We start from the raw sequence: 16,634 nt of genomic DNA, 5'->3' as shown, positions 1-16,634 counted from the left end.
ATTTTAGCGTAATTTTGGAGGAATGAAAGCGCACCCACCTGGGAACACTTGATTAGCGGACTACAGCAACCATGAGGCTGTGCTGACAGCCACGCCCACTGAGGCAGGTAGTTGTAATAAAAAAGTGCGCAATCTACGTGACTTTCATCCCTTCTGCACTGCCACTGAAGAAAGGAGTACAACTCCTGAAACGCGTCTGGCCAAGAATTTACGATGCCTGTATCCTGACGAGGTGCTAGCTGGCAGGGTGTCGATTAATAAAAGATTGACCTCACAAGCCTCCTGTGGACTCCCTCCTTTGGTGCTACCTGGTATGTTGGAATATTACGGCTTTGCACAGCCGCGGAGTGAGGCCCACTGCTGCAAACAGCGGGTCCGTTCTGGCTCCAATCTGGAGCTGAAATTTTCGGGAGGAAGCGATGTTCAGCTGCGGTCCAGGGCTGCAGCTCACATAACGGTCATATCGACTCCTACAAAGCAGGGCTGACACCATGGCAGAACAGTGCACCAACCCACATGGGTAATATTTTAGCGTAATTTTGGAGGAATGAAAGCGCACCCACCTGGGAACACTTGATTAGCGGACTACAGCAACCATGAGGCTGTGCTGACAGCCACGCCCACTGAGGCAGGTAGTTGAAATAAAAAAGTGCGCAATCTACATGACTTTCATCCCTTCTGCACTGCCACTGAAGAAAGGAGTACAACTCCTGAAACGCGTCTGGCCAAGAATTTATGATGCCTGTATCCTGACGAGGTGCTAGCTGGCAGGGTGTCGATTAATAAAAGATTGACCTCACAAGCCTCCTGTGGACTCCCTCCTTTGGTGCTACCTGGTATGTTGGAATATTACGGCTTTGCACAGCCGCGGAGTGAGGCCCACTGCTGCAAACAGCGGGTCCGTTCTGGCTCCAATCTGGAGCTGAAATTTTCGGGAGGAAGCGATGTTCAGCTGCGGTCCAGGGCTGCAGCTCACATAACGGTCATATCGACTCCTACAAAGCAGGGCTGACACCATGGCAGAACAGTGCACCAACCCACATGGGTAATATTTTAGCGTAATTTTGGAGGAATGAAAGCGCACCCACCTGGGAACACTTGATTAGCGGACTACAGCAACCATGAGGCTGTGCTGACAGCCACGCCCACTGAGGCAGGTAGTTGAAATAAAAAAGTGCGCAATCTACGTGACTTTCATCCCTTCTGCACTGCCACTGAAGAAAGGAGTACAACTCCTGAAACGCGTCTGGCCAAGAATTTACGATGCCTGTATCCTGACGAGGTGCTAGCTGGCAGGGTGTCGATTAATAAAAGATTGACCTCACAAGCCTCCTGTGGACTCCCTCCTTTGGTGCTACCTGGTATGTTGGAATATTACGGCTTTGCACAGCCGCGGAGTGAGGCCCACTGCTGCAAACAGCGGGTCCGTTCTGGCTCCAATCTGGAGCTGAAATTTTCGGGAGGAAGCGATGTTCAGCTGCGGTCCAGGGCTGCAGCTCACATAACGGTCATATCGACTCCTACAAAGCAGGGCTGACACCATGGCAGAACAGTGCACCAACCCACATGGGTAATATTTTAGCGTAATTTTGGAGGAATGAAAGCGCACCCACCTGGGAACACTTGATTAGCGGACTACAGCAACCATGAGGCTGTGCTGACAGCCACGCCCACTGAGGCAGGTAGTTGAAATAAAAAAGTGCGCAATCTACGTGACTTTCATCCCTTCTGCACTGCCACTGAAGAAAGGAGTACAACTCCTGAAACGCGTCTGGCCAAGAATTTACGATGCCTGTATCCTGACGAGGTGCTAGCTGGCAGGGTGTCGATTAATAAAAGATTGACCTCACAAGCCTCCTGTGGACTCCCTCCTTTGGTGCTACCTGGTATGTTGGAATATTACGGCTTTGCACAGCCGCGGAGTGAGGCCCACTGCTGCAAACAGCGGGTCCGTTCTGGCTCCAATCTGGAGCTGAAATTTTCGGGAGGAAGCGATGTTCAGCTGCGGTCCAGGGCTGCAGCTCACATAACGGTCATATCGACTCCTACAAAGCAGGGCTGACACCATGGCAGAACAGTGCACCAACCCACATGGGTAATATTTTAGCGTAATTTTGGAGGAATGAAAGCGCACCCACCTGGGAACACTTGATTAGCGGACTACAGCAACCATGAGGCTGTGCTGACAGCCACGCCCACTGAGGCAGGTAGTTGAAATAAAAAAGTGCGCAATCTACGTGACTTTCATCCCTTCTGCACTGCCACTGAAGAAAGGAGTACAACTCCTGAAACGCGTCTGGCCAAGAATTTACGATGCCTGTATCCTGACGAGGTGCTAGCTGGCAGGGTGTCGATTAATAAAAGATTGACCTCACAAGCCTCCTGTGGACTCCCTCCTTTGGTGCTACCTGGTATGTTGGAATATTACGGCTTTGCACAGCCGCGGAGTGAGGCCCACTGCTGCAAACAGCGGGTCCGTTCTGGCTCCAATCTGGAGCTGAAATTTTCGGGAGGAAGCGATGTTCAGCTGCGGTCCAGGGCTGCAGCTCACATAACGGTCATATCGACTCCTACAAAGCAGGGCTGACACCATGGCAGAACAGTGCACCAACCCACATGGGTAATATTTTAGCGTAATTTTGGAGGAATGAAAGCGCACCCACCTGGGAACACTTGATTAGCGGACTACAGCAACCATGAGGCTGTGCTGACAGCCACGCCCACTGAGGCAGGTAGTTGAAATAAAAAAGTGCGCAATCTACGTGACTTTCATCCCTTCTGCACTGCCACTGAAGAAAGGAGTACAACTCCTGAAACGCGTCTGGCCAAGAATTTACGAGGCCTGTATCCTGACGAGGTGCTAGCTGGCAGGGTGTCGATTAATAAAAGATTGACCTCACAAGCCTCCTGTGGACTCCCTCCTTTGGTGCTACCTGGTATGTTGGAATATATATATATATATATATATATATATATATATATATATATATATATATATATATATATATATATATATATATGTATATATATATATATATATACATATATATATATATTCACTGAAAAAACCATAGGTTTCACACACGTTATAGTTAGGAATTAGCATTTAAAAAACCTTGCAAATTCAGTGAAAAAACCATAGGTTTCACACATGCTATAGTTAGCTGGAGATTTTACTCATAAAAAAACCAATCAAATTCCCCCGTTATAGTTAGTGCAGGCAACTATAACTCACGCGACCGCAATCCTCTGCTGATGCTAATACTGTATTTAGACACTTATTTGCCCATGTCTTCTTCCATTAAATTTTAGCTATACATATATTACAAATATTTTTTTTTCATAAAGACACATATGTCATCAGCAGAGGATTGCGGTCGCGTGAGTTATAGTTGCCTGCACTAACTATAACGGGGGAATTTCATTGGTTTTTTATGAGTAAAAATCTCCAGCTAACTATAGCGTGTGTGAAACCTATGGTTTTTTCACTGAATTTGCAAGGTTTTTTAAATGCGAATTCCTAACTATAACGTGTGTGAAACCTATGGTTTTTTCAGTGAATTTGTACGTTTTTTTAAATGCTAAGTTACTTTACGCCGTTCGTGGCGTGCGCGCCCACTTAACGCAGTTCGTTCCGTGTGCGCACGGTGCGCTTTGCGCACCATGCGCGCACAGTGAGCACGCGGTGCGCTTCGCGCACCGCGCGCCCACTTTACGCAGTTAGTGCCATGCACGCACGGTGGGCACGCGGTGCGCGTAGCCCACGTTACGCTTGATGGGCCATGTACGCACGATGCGCTTCGCGCACCGTCCGCACATGGAGGATATATTATGCGCTGCGTTGTGAAAGGTAATATTTTAACTGTTCTTCGTGTTTGATATGCCATGCACAAAAGGTCCCCTGAGGGCACCTTTTGCACACGGGGTGGGGAAAGTTTGGATAGTTTTTTTTTTATTTAATAATTTTTACCGTACGCGTACGGTAAGCGTAATCGGCGTTTTTTCGAAAAAAAATAAAATTGATTTTTTTTAATTGGGGGTTCATTTGGGCCACCTTAATCAAGGCTAGGTGGTTAGGAGCTGTATAAACAGCCCCTTTACATGTTTTTTCCCTTTGTTTTTCCTGCCCCCCTCAGAGTGCGAGAGAGAAAATGGCGGCCGCCGCTTCCTGGTTTCGACCGATTCGAATGTTTACTAAGATCTAACAGCCAATCAGAATCGTGCTCGCGCACGGCACCGTACGCGTACGTTAAGCTTACCGTAAGCGCACGGTAAGCGCACCGTAAGCTGGCTCAGATATATATATTGATTTAAATGCTATTTTCTCAGGATCTACTGAACAGATTTACACCAGACCTACAAAAGGCACTTCCTTGACCTGTAGACTACCTCTCTGCCAAATTTCAAGTAACTCTGTTCGGCCGTTCGGGCTGTAGCTGTGTCTAAAGGTCCTATGGAAAAATGCATGGGAAAAACGCGTTTTGGGACCCCCCTTTTTTCTCAGCCCCCGCTTGACGAATCCCCCCGAGACTTTCAGGGTAGGAGCGGAGCATAGCGCCCCACCTATTTTGAAAATTTCGCGAGGATTCGTCGACCGGCGCCAAAGTTATTCCAAATAGAATGTTGCGGATTTCCTATGGAAACAGGGTCCTAACTATAACTATCTACTGGCGACCGCCAGTAGATAATATATATATATATATGCATGCTTCGCTCCCCTAAGACAACCAAACGAAAGCAACGCTACTGACTGGCGACATCTTTGGGGACATCTCTTAAAAAAATTAATTATTGTTCAGAATTATGACACATTAGAGGCCATACTAACTCAGGGTTACCATGAGTGCAGCTGTGTGAGGGAAGGTGAGGAATATGTTTTCGGATATGCACAGCTGTGTGCAGCCTTCAAAATATGAGACAACGATCAGAGATCCGTAGGAATAGATTACTACAGGTAGCCACTACACCAACTTCCTGCACACATGCCCCAGTGCTAGGAAATACAAAATAATAAATAATACATGCAGACATAAACTAGATTTCAATGTTAAAGGACAGTATGCACGGAGTAAGTAATGCTCAGTATTTGTCAGAATAATAGGCATAGATTTAAAGAGGCCTTTTTTTTTTTTTTTAAGTTTAAAGAAAAGTTTATTGGAAATAAACATAAGATAGAGCAATAATACAATACAGTATAAGTCAATGGTACAAAGTAGAATAAATATTGCGTACAATAAGGAAAGAAAAAGTAAGAAAAGGAGGGAAGAAAAAGGAGATAGGAAGGAGAAAGAAAGAGAGAGAGGAGGAAAAGTAAACAGATAGAAATATCATATGCTTATATCACTGAAAACATTGGTCTAATATACAACACAAATATCATATTGATCTCACTACTACAAACTTGATTATATATTGAGAATAAAGCACAAAATACAACCATATTAAACTGATTATAATCTATGGAGGCTTGGAAACTTCTTATATATAACTGGAGTATGCGATGGCAACGATTGAGCAGACACATTTAGGAAGTTAGTCACAGGCAGCCACAGTAAGTCACGTTTAATGGCTAATGTAATCGGGTGAACATAGGCTCTATCTAATCGATGGTTATAACAAACTCCATACCACCAGGCCTGAAAAGAAACATTTGAGGCATTTTTCCATGATTTGGTAATTTGTTGAAAGGCAACAGCAATAAGTAAATCAATAATGAGGATATTAAGGGAGGTGGAAGAGGACCAAACCTCCGCAACACTACCGAGAAAAATATGGACAAAAGAAAATGGGATTTGCGTATGAAATATTTTATTAATATGTTGCCAAACCCTAGACCAAAATTGATGAATAACTGGGCAAGTAAATAGCATGTGCATAAGGTCTGCAACCGGGGCCGGGCATGACCAACAGGTAGAGGGAGATGGATGATTAATTTGATGTAGTTTAGCAGGAGTGAGTAAGAGTCTGTTATATAAAAAGAACAGTGTTTGTGTGGTATTTGCTGCTCTAGAAGATTTCCGAAGTTTAATCCAAATTTTATCCCAGGTTGAAGTGGAAAAGGACGTAGATAAATCAGACTCCCAACTAGACTCAACTGCAGATTTATTACGGGACTGACCAGTGGATCTTAATTTGTTATAAATCTGAGAAGCTGAAGTGTTCCCTGTTAAGAATGAGATTGGAACTGGAGAGGGGGTGGTCTGCACAGAAGAAGTCATAAGTTTATCGTAAGAACTTTGAGCAGCTAGGGTCAGTAATATATATTTAGGGTGATACGAAGGAGGGAGGGAATAACACGATTGTAGTGTAGAGAAGGGTATACAGGTATCACCTAGAAAAAGCTGATGGGTCCACTTAAGACCAAGATTGAACCAATCCTTCCAGAAAATAGTCCGGTTTTTAATCTTAATATGATTGTTATACCAAATCGGAGAACATAAGAACCTATTTCGGACATCTAAACCATCTAACATAATAGGATGAAATATTTTACGCGTATGCATAAGAATGGGGAGAGAAATTTTTTTGGGAGTGTTAGATAAAGACAGAAATTCATCAAATGAGAAAGGGGTAATGAAATGAGATTCAATTTCTACCCACAAAGGCAAGGACAGCAAATCTGTTGCATTCTGTGATAGTACTGCAGAGGAATTCTTCAGGAAGAAGGAGGTATGATAAGATGCAAAGTCGGGAAAATTAACACCACCCAAGTGTTTAGGTTGTTTGAGCTTGGAAAAAGACATCCTAGACTTTTTCTTTTGCCACAGAAATTGCGAGAGAATAGTATATATTTTTTTATACCAAGATTTGGGAATGTTAACAGGAAGATTGGACAAGAAAAATAAAATTATAGGAACCAACATCATTTTTATAGAATCCAATCTACCCCACCAGGATAAAAACAAGGGGTGCCATCGCGCTGTAGAGTCGGATAAAGTTGACAGAAGATTTTTAAGATTGAGCGCTACAGTATCTTTAATAGATGGAGTGAACCATAGGCCTAAATATTTAATCTTCGCAGGACTCCAGTGAAAGGAGGAAGATACAAAGTCAGCATGGAAACAATACTTATTTAATGGAAGAATTTCGCATTTGTCTACATTCAGCTTGTACCCTGAGACCGAGGAGAAAGTAGAGACTTCTGAGAGGAAGGCCGGTAAAGAAGACTGGGGGTTAGAAATAAATAAAAGAATATCATCGGCATAAGCCGAGATTTTTAATTGCTGACCACCATATGGAAAACCGGTGATGTTCTTGTTCATCCGGATTTTAGATAAGAAGGGTTCTAGGGTCAGGATAAATAAAAGCGGAGAAAGAGGACAACCCTGTCTGACTCCTCTGAGTAATGGGAAAGACGAAGAAACTAATCCATTAGCCAGAATAAATGATTTTGGGAAAGAATAAAGCAATGAAACATAAGATAGAAATTTAGGGCCGAAACCAAACCAGGTAAGGGTCGAAAAGATAAACTGCCAGTTAACTCTATCAAAAGCTTTCTCAGCATCCAAAGCCACGGCTGCTAGTGAGGAGTGATGGGAATGAGACTTACTGAGTACATTGAAAAAGAGACGAGTATTATCCGAGAGGTGGCGACCTTTAATGAAACCACATTGTTCTTTGCCTATTAAGTGGGGTAAAATATTATCCAGACGAAGCGCAAGAATCTTCGCGAAAATTTTATAATCCAAATTAATTAAAGAGATAGGTCTATAATTTTTACATAGGGAATGGTCTTTACCTTCTTTAGGGAGAAGACAGATTAGAGCCTCTTGAAATGAACCGTCAGAACTCCGGGAAGCAATAAAGAATAAGAATAATTTAAGTAATTTGGGAATAAGTAAATTAGAAAAATGTGTGTAGAATTCTATTGTAAAGCCGTCCGGACCCGGAGCTTTCCCCTTTTTGAGCGACTGAATAGCCTTAAGAATATCTTTAGCTTGTATATCAGATTCTAGGGAAGAAAAATCCACGTTCAAAGAAGAAGGAGGAGGAGAAATGGAGGCTAAATACTGATCAATATCAGATAGAAGGGGTGGAGACTCTGGGGTGTATAATGTTTTGTAGAAATTGGAAAATTCCAAGAGAATGTCCTCGTCCCTATGAAGCACAGTATTAGATGACGATGAGATAGATTCAATTTTGGTACGTTCTTTTTTAACCTTGAGGTATTTAGCCAGGAGATTACCGGATTTGTTTTGTGCAGTGTAATATTTAGCACTAGATTTAAGCAAATACAGATTTGCAGAGTCAGTAGACACTTTGTTAAAAGAAAGCTTAGCGTTAATGAGTTCTTTTAGAATAGATTGGCTATTTGACATGCCTGTCAATAAAGGGGTCTACAACCATATTACAATCCCCACCAAAAACCAAATATTAGTCAGTGCATTGCATTAAAAGAGAAAGAATTTGGGGCCAGAACAGTTTATCGTGTGTGGTAGGAGCATAAACATTAAAAATAGTGAGAGGAACCTTATTAATCAGCAAAGAGGTCATAACCCATCTACCATCAGAATCATTGTCTTGCTTTATGAGATGAACCTCCAAGCGTTTATGGCAAAGAATGGCAACCCCATTGCGTTTTCCTGAGCCCGGAGATGCAAAAACGTGGCCCACCCAATTTCGCCGTAATTTAGTTATCTCAGTATCCTGTATATGGATTTCCTGCAGAAGAGCAATGTCTCCTTTTAAATTTGCAACATGTGACAAAACTCGTTGACGTTTGATAGGAGAACCCAAACCTTTAACATTCCAAGATATAATGTTTAACGACATTTAAATCTTTATAAACTTAGCAAAAACAATTAGTTAAAGAAGTTGCCATGCATGCAAGCAAAAAACATATGAAGAATGCAGTAAAATACAGAAAAAAGGTGTTATTGTAGCGAGATAGCAATAAGACATATAGACGATCATAAGATAGCAAAGAAAGAAATGAATTACATAAGAAGCATAAAAGATAAGCCGAAAATATAAATGGAGCAGAGGAGAAAAGAGAAAAAGAGGGAGAGAGCGAAGATAGTGGGAAGGAAAGAGACAGAACAAGAATAAGAACAATAGAGATGACATACAAAAAATAGAAAAAACATACCACAAACGAACAATCATGTTGGGGTAGGTGGAGCCACACGAAGGAGGCCAGACGCCGGATGAGGGATCGCAGGACGAGGGGCACACGCAAGACATCATCCAGGATGAACGAAAAAACGAAGAAAGTAAGGGAACACAGAAACCGCAACCTGTTAAAGTGGAATATAAGAACAATAATTAACAATATTTAACATGGGAAGCAACATAACTCCAACGTATACACATATGGGAAACATAAAGAAAAGTCAGAATTGAGGGCAAATAAGAAACAAACTATGAGCAATTGGAACTAAAGCATTCAAATGAGATCATGGCTTAGAGATGTCCATAGAGACTCCACTACATGAGTTCAGAAATTTTTGAAGCACCTCAGGGTCCTCATAGTTGGTTGTTTTGTTATTGTAAGTTACTTTGAACAGACAGGGATGGAACAAGCCATAACGAGCATTCATGCTGCGAAGTACTGGCCTCATATCCAAAAATTTCTTGCGTCGATCAGCCGTAACCTTGGCATAATCTTGGGCAAAAAAGAGGTTAGAGCCGTTCCAAGTGATCTTTCCCTTCTGTTTGTCAGCGTGCAAAACCTTAAGAAGATCAGTATATTCTAAGAAGTACAGAATGACTCCTCTAGGCTTTGCTGAGGAAGATGAAGCATGAGGACTCTGACCCAAACGGTGTGCACGTTGAATATTTAATGGAGGAGATGCTGAAAAACCAAGAAGTGTAGGAAGGAAAGACTTAAAATAAGATATCGGATCAGAACCTTCAAGTCCCTCAGCCAGGCCATAAATGCGCAGATTGTTGCGCCTATTGCGATTTTCTAACTGCTCGACCTGTTGTTTGAGGTGATCGACTTCTTTGTGAATATGAGGAACTTGAGCAGCGAGATCTTGAACAGTATCAACCCGTTTCTCCAGAACGTAGATCCTTTGCACAGTATGAGACCAGTTATCTTCCAAACTCAACAGACGGGTGTTAGTTTCCTCCATATATGGTTTGAGTTAAAGAGGCCTTTTAAAGAGGCCTTTTAAAAGTGCAGTTGCAGACTTTAGAGGTGCTTGCATATATTTTGCAGTTCGACCACGGTCTTCCCTGCGTCCCCAAGAAGTGTATTGGATTTCCTGTCTTCAGGATGTTGCATAGATAAGCAATGTTATTGTTTTCTTCATCTCTGGTTAGAAATAAAATATAAATAAGAATACATTTTGCCACACGTTTGGATCACAGCTGTCCATTATGATATTAAAGCAGTATCAGTTTTCAGTAATGCCTGAACAGACTGCTCAAAAATAAAATAGGCAAAATAAGCGCCTCAATTGAGTGAAATAAATAAATAAATAAGAGAAAGCAAAAATAGTTATTGCCTATGAATTGCCCTGTTTTCACTCACAAATATTACAATGTTCTGACAACAACCTAACACCCCATATACTTCTCACTGGACAATTAATATATGTATAAATCACATCAACTAGACCTAACAGTGACATTGAAATTATGAAAGAAGACATATATTTGTATTAATTAGCACTCGCTGCGAAGTTTCTTTCTACTCAGGTATTCAGGCGGAAGGAAAAGGGCCCCATCATCCCTGAGCTCCAACCTATCAGTCCTGGAACACAGATTTAAAAAAAAAAAAGACTTGTTAAAGTATTGGTCTATTCACCAACATCTGTCTGCATTGTCGAGAGGAAGGCATCATCTTTACATTGACTGTCCAAAGAGGAAGAAGACAGTGGTCAGCCGCAACAGGAACACCGCCATCTTCACAAGCAAATCGATATATAGAATAGCACTAGCTATATTGCGTTCTTGATGGGTTTTGACTATTTGAATGGCGCAGGGAGAAGTGCTGTTTTATATGTGTATCTAAAAGAAATAATGTGTATGTATATTAATGTTTTTCATTCCTAGGTTCTTCTGAGTTGGAGAGAATATTGCTGTAACAAATTACATTGTACGGTGGAATGTGCTAAAATGCATTCTAATGCAGTGAATTTGCCAGGGACTTCAAAGGATAGGAGTAATAGGAAAAGTAGTAATGTTGTGTTTATATTATGTAGATGTATTGATCATTAGTAATGAGTATATGCCAATACAGAAGGATAGTGTGCATTGAATAACAGTGCTTCATATTATAATGTTCTAAGGATACAGTGTTTACAGATTTAAATATGTCTTTTAGTATACAGGTGCAGTCTTTAAGGGTGTTTGCAATTGGATTTCATGGTATAAAGGTGGCACATTTTGACAACTATGAGTATTTTGATTCCCAAGTGTGTTGCTGTGACAGAGATTTTCAATTATGTTTGTTGTTGGGACAAGCTATAGTACAACGTTTAATTCTTCCTTTCCCTTTTGAGATAATAGATTTCTTTTTAAAAGTGTCGTATAGGGATGCCAATATAATTTGTTGGCTCTTTCCTTCATTTGGAGTTCCCTCCTTACCTCAGCTGGCCAACAAACGCAGCATGCACCATTAATAGCTCAACTATTGCAAGGCCTGTTGCTACCAAAGTTTCAATTGTAGAATGTGCTGCACACACCTCCTCCAAGGACTATGTATTAATTGGTAAAGAATGTGTTGATGCAGATGTAAAAAAAAAAAAAAAGGAATAGCATTAACTGATTGTGAGTACACAATGGTTCAAATTGCTTCTACTCCACATGATATCATGATATCAAGTTAAGGGATGATGATATGTACTATGACCCTAAGTATATTATTGAAAGGGGAGGAAGAAAAGGAAGAAGGGAACAGGGGAGGATGTAGGCAAAGAGAAGACGGAATATTGATAGGCCCAGATGGAAAGATATGTTTACCAAGGATAATGCTTGCTCCCATGGCCCGTCTTTTTCATGGTTCATCACTTGAAGGACGTGATGGGAAGATCAGACTGTTTTCCTAATGCTGTATTTCCACTGCCCCAGGCCACTTCATTTCCCCACATTAAATGGACTTCATCAACATACCCCCCTACTCAAACTACAAGTACGTGTTGGTTATTGTGTGCATGTTTAGCAAATGGACCGAGGCATACCGATCCAAGAACTGCAATGTACAAACGATTGCCAAATGCCTCCTGAAAGAGTTCACACCGTGCTTTTGAGTATCTATGCTTTTGGGTTCTGACAATGGACTGGCGTTCATCTCACATGTGATTGAGGGGTTGTGCAAGGGGCAAGGAGCCACACAGAAAGTACATGTGTTACACTGAAAATTCCAAGTCAGAATGGTATCCCAAGCTCATCCTGATGGGTTGCACGTGCTACACAGCAGAGAAAGGAAGAGTCTGTAAGCGGACCCCAACGATACATCAACTAAAGACATCTGGAACATCAATGCCCCAACCCCTCAGTCTACAAGTTGTGACAACGACACATCTTTACCTTCTTCATCACTTTGTTTTCTTCATTTTTGAAAGTGCCTAAGTAATAGATGTGCTTGAAAACCTCTCAAATTACTTGAATACAGGCACCAACGGTTACCTTTTCTGTTTACATTATTTCTCAGCAAACCTTTGAAAAGAGTAAAAGAACAGCAACAAATAAGACATTCTTCCAACTAGTCACACTAGCCACACATACCAACGATTGGAACAAAGCCTCAAGACTTCCAGAACAATTAGAGAAAATGATCATGGGTGCTACTAGCAGCATTGACCCCCCATTGCTGCCATTATAATGACTACGCTCCTTATAGTGTATTGTGATCACAGTGTTATACCTGAGAAAAGCATAATTAGCATAGGGAGAGCAAGGATAGAACAGGAAATGTGAATAACTTAGCACTTACAGAAGTTGTAGAAGTAACAACAATAGGACTACACTAAATGCAGCCCACTACAATTACCAAATACCTGAAAAGCCTGAAAGGTATGCTGTAAGGATTGCGTTCAAGAATGTACAAGAGGAGGGAATGAGGCAGGGTCTATTTTTACCATAGGGTACCCCAGGCCCGTTCTGCCCACACCTGTAGTATGAGGGTCCGGTTTTACTATATAACAAATGCCCTGGTCCATCCTTTTCAGTTAGCCAGCATGAAGCCCTTACGTAGGCCCTGCCAGCCTAATCTGTAGGCCTTTTCTTAAATTGACCAGAGTTCTGCTCCCATTTTTCTGAACAGCAGGCTCTTAGCCTGTCTGACTAAAAATCACAGCCAGCTTCTCTCTGCGAGGCCTCCTGCTCCAAACTATAGAGCCCCCACCCTACCCGTGTGCGTAGAGTTCACTGGCGCAAAGTTCACTGTCTCTCTCTATCCTGTTGAAATAGATCCCACTACATCCCGGGTACATCTGGCTATGAGAATAGAGAAGTTCCCACTGCAAGAACATCAGAACAGGGTGATGGATGTGGCAACCAAGACATTGCTATATATTTTATTCCTTACATTACATATTTTCTGCTTTCCCTATGCAATTTACGACGAGCGCTTGGTCTGAGAATATAACCTTTCACCTAATCTATGTTCTGCATTTGGTAGGATAGGCACGACACTTCTGATAAATGTGCGAACTGTGGTGTAATTGATGTAGGTAGGACTGGCGTGAGATGACGTTGCTGTAGGCACTTCCCACTGCATTAAAGAGTATAAAAGGGAAGCACACAGGGTTCTTGTCGGACTAGCCCACTCATCTGTTGGTAGATGGCAGGCGAGTGTGGGTGCTCCCCAAGAGCTCTTGTTTTTTGTTTTTAAGATGTAATTTAACTTGCCAATATATTTGCTGTATAGACTATGTATGCTATTTTGTCTCTAAATTGGTGTTTTCTTATTGAGAGTTTAATACTTATATTATAATTGCAAGGCTGCTTTCTTTTAGGTTTAAAAGTGAGTATTTTCAGCATTTTAGATCAAATGTGTTTTGCATTCTGGGAACATTTTCCTTGATTCAAATTATGTTTTTCATAATGCATTTATAAATGTGTCTTTGAGGTTTTTACTCTGCACATCGTATGTTGCATTTTCTGATGTGTCTCTCCTCTAACGATTTCAATGCTTCAATGTAGAAATGCCTTCTAATTTATATTACTCTCTGAGAATGCGAGGTCACTATATTTAATATTTTGTATTTTTAATGCCCTTTTCTTGAAGCTGCGCCTTCTAAATAAATCTGTTAAACCTTTTGGCTTAATTTCCATGGCTCACATATTTGTTTCCTTCATTTTAGTGTGAGCGTTCCTGCACACCCCGCCTCAATTTAAGGTGCCCCCTTGTCCCCTAAATTGCTCCCTCGAACATTTGGCGAAGGGGCCCCCTAGCCCACCTTGCCCGCAGAATGCTCCCTGTAACACATCCTCTCTGGAACCAGCACATCGACTCTGTTGTGTGGATCAGACCTGGCACATTGACATTGTTGTGTGGATCAAACCCGTCACATCGCATTCTGAACAGGTTCATCGCACTCCAAATCAATGCATCCTCAGCTGCAGGAGCAGTAGCAGCAAATCGTATTTGGAACCAGTGCATCACACTCAGAACCGACACATCGGTGCTGTTGTGTGGAGTAAATCGATACATCTCCTCCACTGCATGGCTCACACCGAAGAATCGCTTTGGCTGCTCCACGCATCTTCTTCTTCGACGATGCAACCTGGATCAAGGTACTTTTGTTCAGCAGGCCTAACTTGGTCCCTGTATCTGGCCTGCACTCACTGCATTGTGGTTGACCTGAACTTTTGACTTTGTCCTGGTCCAGCGCCACTAGATAACCCACCTAAGTGCTTTTTGCTTCAACGCGATAGTTTACAATTTATCCTTTAAAAATAAATTTCTCTATTTCTACTTATTGGTTTTTTGTCATTTTGGTCTTGTTTTGTGTATAAAACTAAGTTCTATTTTTGAACTTGGTGTGGAGTCTTTTTCTGGTCTTTTCAATGTTTTAATGTTTGAAGTGTTGTACAAATACTTTACACATTGCCTCTTAAGTTAAGCCTTACTGCCCTGTGCCAAGCTACCAGAGGCTGAGCACAGGTTAATTTAGGGAGAGTTTGAGACTTACCTTGACTAGGATTATGGTTCCTGCTTGGATAAGGTACATATCTCTGCCAACCAGAAACCCAATTTCTAACAGCCACTGAAATGGATTTGCTGCTGAAGAGAAGAACATAGCAGGAGAAGCTGCAAAATGAATCTGACCGGCAAAGCACCTTGGGCATACAGGCGAGCAGGTTGGTCACAGTCTCCTCCTGGTTCCCAAAGTCCTAAGTTTTTGAAATGTTGCCATCTGGTCACTTTTAACACCACAACAAAGGGGTAAGGGCTGATGGGGCACATCTTGTGGGTTCCTAACTCACTGAGGCTGGATCAAGATGCAGGTTCAAGATTGTGGGAACCTTTTATGTCCCTTTGGCTCTGAATTGGAGGCCAGCAACTAACCCTTGGAGTGACTTCTGGTAGTCATGGGTGCAGGTGAAGAGGCAGGGCTCAACATCAGGGCTGGCCTCTGAGTTCAAGGCAAGCTTCAGGCAGCAAAGCTGTCCTTAAAGGTACAGCGGCAGTCTGACACAGTCCACAGAAGGCTACAGCAGCAGGCAGTCCTCCTAGAGTCCTTCCACAGGTCTACTAGTCAACTGAAGAGTGGGCCTGAAGGCCCTATTTTTATACCCTGGTACCCTTCTTCTGGAAGGTGGAGGTAGCTTCTGGAAAAGGTCTTTGAAGTACAGAGGGTTTATTTACTCCCCTGCCAAAAAAAAGGGCATTAGACCAGTAAAATTAATTTGAGATGTCATATTACAGGGAGGTAACAGCAAAAACTTTGGAGGTGACCCTACGGAGAGGGCTAGGTCTAAAATGAATTTTTTTGCAGAGTTTTATATAGTTTTATATAGCGCGAACTTGACCTGAAGGTATAGGGTATCTGAGTGCTTTACATAGCAGCAGTTGCGTTACATGAGGACACATTCATTTTTGTTAGGCACGGGGAGATTAAGTGATTTGCCCAGCATCACAGGATGTTCAGCGTTAGTGCTGACACTCGAACCTGGTTCCCCACATTCGAGGTCGACCGCCCTAGCCGTTTGGCCAACTCCTCTCCCCTACGTCTGGCCTTATTGGGGCAGATTTACAATAAAGTGACGCATCAGTGAAGATGCGTCACTTTCCCTGCGCCACTTTGAGAAACCCTTGCGCCACTATGGATGCGCCTTATTTAAAATACAAAAACAACAATTGATGGACAGAATGCAGAACAATGTCATACATTCACCCCAGTACAGAGATCTGGGCCTAAATCCATCGTTTTTTTGCTCACCATGCCATTCCAGTTTGAACCAAGCCATATGCAAATCAGTCTTGACCCTGTGCCTCATGGGTACAGTCCAGCCCGAACTGCCAAGCCAGGTTCTCCCTGAACTGGAAACAAGCATCCTAGGACCGGTTTCGGGCTTTCAGCCCTCGTCAGCCAGGATAGCTTGATTCCAGTGGCATGGAGAGCACGGGACTCACGTCTGAGCATACCCTTCCCACTCGGGGTGACAATTGCAAAAACAACAATTGATGGACAGAATGCAGAACAATGTCATACATTCACCCCAGTACAGAGATCTGG

Source organism: Triturus cristatus, chromosome 5_2, assembly GCF_964204655.1.
Source record: "Triturus cristatus chromosome 5_2, aTriCri1.1, whole genome shotgun sequence".
NCBI classification, from domain to species: domain Eukaryota; kingdom Metazoa; phylum Chordata; class Amphibia; order Caudata; family Salamandridae; genus Triturus; species Triturus cristatus.
The sequence above is the reverse complement of the archived record's forward strand: the minus strand, read 5'-3'. Positions refer to the sequence as shown.